The following is a 4,095-nucleotide window of genomic DNA, read 5'->3' as shown; positions in this document are numbered from 1 at the left end:
GTCAGGAAGAAACCACTGAGAGCGCAGGGTGGGTGACACACAGAAAGTTATGAACACCCCACAGTGTAAGTTTAAACCACATAGTTATGCAGGTTAAAAATTGATAAAACACAGTTAAGCTCATGTAAAATTATAGAAGTGTTTTGACCTTAAAAGTTGTTATTCTTCTGTTTACATTACATTTACAAAGTTTTTTTTTGTTGTTGTTTATAACTATATTAATATGGTATGATCCACAACTTGCTCTCACAAAAAATATAAACGCAACACTTTTGTTTTTGCTCCCATTTTTCAGGAGCTGAACTCAAAGATCTAAAACATTTTCTCTACACACAAAATACCTATTTCTCACAAATGTTGTTCACAAATCTGTCTAAATCTGTTTGTGAGCACTGTGTTAGTGACCAGCCAATAAGGCACACCGGTACAATAATAGAATAGAATGCTTTTAATTGTCATTATACACAAGGTACAACGAAATTAAAAGACAACTCCCGTAGTGCAAAGGTGTAAAAAAGTAAATATAAAAAGACAAGAATATATACATGTATTTACAAAGGAGCCAGTAGGTGTATTTAAGTCAGCCAACTGTAGAATAAATACGAGGTCTGTCAATAAAGTAACGGTCCTTTTTATTTTTTTCAAAAACTATTCATTCATATGTTTTTACGTCAGACATGCTTGAACCCTCGTGCGCATGCGTGAGTTTTTCCACACCTGTCGGTGACGTCATTCGCCTGTGAGCATGCCTTGGGAAGGAGTGGTCCCGCCCCCCTCGTCGGATTTTCATTGTCTGGAAATGGCGGAATGAAAAGGACTTTTTTTCCATCAGAATTTTTTCAGAAGCTGTTAGAGACAGGCACCTGGAAACCATTAGAAAAATTTATCTGGCTTTCGGTGAAAATTTTACGGGCTTCACAGAGAATAAGGACTGTTACTACAGCTTTAAGGACCCTTTTAAGGACGCTCGGCGCGGCACAAGCCACCGGACCATTTCTAAACGGATGGCTCTGTGGATACGAGACCGTCGTGTGCTCTTTCTCTGATTATTACAAGAGCTGGACATCAGCCATTTTCCGACAGATTTCACTTTTAACAAGAGATTTTGTCATGGAAAGCCGCGCGGAGGCTTCGCGCGCAAATACCGATTCGCTTTGGAAGCGAGACAAAGGAACACCTCCGTTTCGGCGTGCCGGAGGACAAGTTTGGACATGCCTATCTCGGCTTTCAATGCTTACCAGTCCAGTAAGTATCAGAGAAATTGTGGAGAGCTGGAGCTGTTCTGCAAAGTAGCAACGCAGTGCGAGGGCAGCATAGTAAAAACACAACAGCGCAGCGGGCTCAAGTAAGAAGATTAGAGAGGAAAAGAAATCATGAGTCATCAGTCAATCAATCCAGAGCAGGAGGCCGTCGAACAGGCACTAGGTTTAGCTGCACCAGAGCCAACCAAAGATATTCACCAGTCAACTGAACAGCAAGAGCCACTTCAAACACCAGATGCCCGGTCACAAAAATCCCATCACTCCTCACACTGCTCCAGCAGGGGGTCAACGTCAACACACGCTGCCAGAGCACGCGCCAAACTGAAAGCTGCACAGGCACAGCCGAAAAAGAAGCCAGCATGATGAGACAGAAAGCCGAGCTTGAAGCTAACGCAATGAGGCAAAAAGCTGAACTCGAAGCCAGTCTCCACCTCCTCAACTGCCAAAAGAACGCTGCTGCCCGTGAGGCCGAAGCAGCCGCCTGCAAGGAGGAAGAGGAGATTGAAAGCAGGGAGAAGCACCACGGGCCATATGTTCCAGAAAAGCCCCTCAATGCAGCTGAACGAGCCGGTAACTATGTCCAGCAACACGCAGAGCTGTTTCACAGCCACTGAAACATACATCAGTGGAGCCCCAAAGAACACACAGACACTAAGATGCCGGAGCCGGGCCAGCTGTTCACCAACATCCGATGCTGAACATCACAAACATTAAAGAGAAGAACCCAGCTGAGGCCACCACTCGGGCATATCCCAACAACTTACAGCCGCCCACCAACCCCCAGAGAGTGACCTCACATGAGCCACAACAAGCGCAAGATCTCGCCAGGTATCTCATGCGGTGAGAGCTCGTCAGCTCCGGCCTTATCAAGTGTGATGACATTACTGGTCATGGAGAGCATCCTTTGTGACCGCCACTCAAGATTTAAACCTCTCCCATAGAGAGGAGCTGGACTTGCTAGTCAAATGGCTTGGAGCCGAATCAGCCGAACACACAAAGAGAATCCGCTCAGTGCACGTCCTCAATCCCGCCGCCGGCCTCAGCATGGTGTGGCAATGCCTGGAAGAATGTCATGGCACACCAGAGGTCATCGAACACGCACTGCTTAAAAAAACTGGAAGATTTTCCTAAACTAACCAACAAAGACAGCGCCAAACTCCAGGATCTGGGCTACATCCTGCTCGAACTGGAATGTGCGAAGGCAGATGGATTCCTCCCGGCCTCGCTTTCCTGGACACCAGCCCGGGGGTAAACCCCATAGTGGAAAAGTTGCCCTACAGCCTTCAGGAGATCACCAAGGGGTCCAGGTTCAAAGAAGAACACGTTGTAGCTTTCCCTCTATTCCCGCTCTTCTCAGAGTTCGTCCGCCAACAGGCCAAAGTCCGGAACGACCCCAGCTTTGCCTTTGCCACCTCCATGCCGTCCAAACCCAACAAGGCCATAAAGCCCAGCCAGAAAGCTACAGTCACCGTGCACAAGACGGATGCTACATCCAAGTCCAGCGATGGTCACGCCAGCTCCACAGACAAGAAAACCAGTGAACCAGACCGTGAGTGTCCACTACACAAGAAGCCACACCCACTCAAAAAGTGTAGGGCTTTCAGATTAAAGACTGTTGAAGAACGTAAGGCATACCTGAAAGACAACCACATATGCTACAAGTGTTGTGGGTCAACTCAGCACATTGCAAAAGACTGCAAAGCACCCATCAAATGCACCGAGTGCAATAGTGAAAAGCACATAGCAGCTCTCCACCCTGGTCCTCCTCCACCTGCAGAGAATGCCAAAGCAGATAAGGACGAAAGCGGGGAGCCGACCGAGGACACACCAGCAGCCATGTCCAACTACTCCACCGAGGTCTGCGGTAATGCAGACACCCCACGCTCATGCGCCAAAATCTGCCCGATCAAAGCCTTTCCTGAAGGGAAAAAAGAGAAAGCAATCAAGATGTACGCAGTGCTGGACGAACAGAGTAACAAGTCTCTTACAAAAGCAGAGTTCTTCAGCCTTTTCGGTGTCAAAGCCAGCCCAGCAACGTATACGCTGAAAACCTGCTCGGGGAGTACAGAGACCTCCGGCAGGCGAGCCAACAACTTTGTGATCGAGTCCATGGATGGAAAACTGCAACTCCCGCTCCCCATGCTGATCGAGTGCAACATCGTGCCTGGTGATATATCAGAAATCCTGTCACCAGATGTTGCATACAACCACCCCACCTCCAGCCAGTCACGCACAAGATTCCTGTTGTGGACCCTGACGCACCCATCCTCCTGCTCTTAGGAAGTGACATCCTGAGAGTCCACAAGGTACAGGAGCAAATCAACGGGCCACACAACGCTCTTTATGCGCAACGGCTCGACCTGGGCTGGGTCATCGTGGGCGAGTCCTGTCTGGAGGTTGTCCACAAACCAGCCGAAGTCAACGTGTACAAGGCAAGTGTGCTACCCAACGGCCGTGCATCTTTTCTCCGTCCCTGTCCGAACAACATCCAAGTGAAGGAGGACTACAGTGGCAAGCCACACCATCACCAATGCCTCTCCTCCACCCAGCAGGATGACCCGGACCGGGCAGTGAGCACAGATGGGCGGGGGCACTTTGAGAGCTCAAGAGATGACAACAATCCAGCGCTGTCGATGGACAACATAGCGTTCCTGACCATCATGGACAAAGAGGTCTACCAGGATGACGACCACAGCTGGGTAGCACCTCTGCTGTTCTGGTCGCCACGACGACTCCTCCCCAGCAACCGGGAACAAGCAGTGAATCATCTAGTCTCACTCAGGAAGACACTGGAGAAAAAGCCAGAAATGAAAAGTCACTACACCGAGTTCAT

The sequence above is a fragment of the Thalassophryne amazonica genome, chromosome 2, assembly GCF_902500255.1.
Source record: "Thalassophryne amazonica chromosome 2, fThaAma1.1, whole genome shotgun sequence".
In the NCBI taxonomy this organism is placed as follows: Eukaryota; Metazoa; Chordata; class Actinopteri; order Batrachoidiformes; family Batrachoididae; genus Thalassophryne; species Thalassophryne amazonica.
This window is presented reverse-complemented; position numbering follows the sequence as displayed.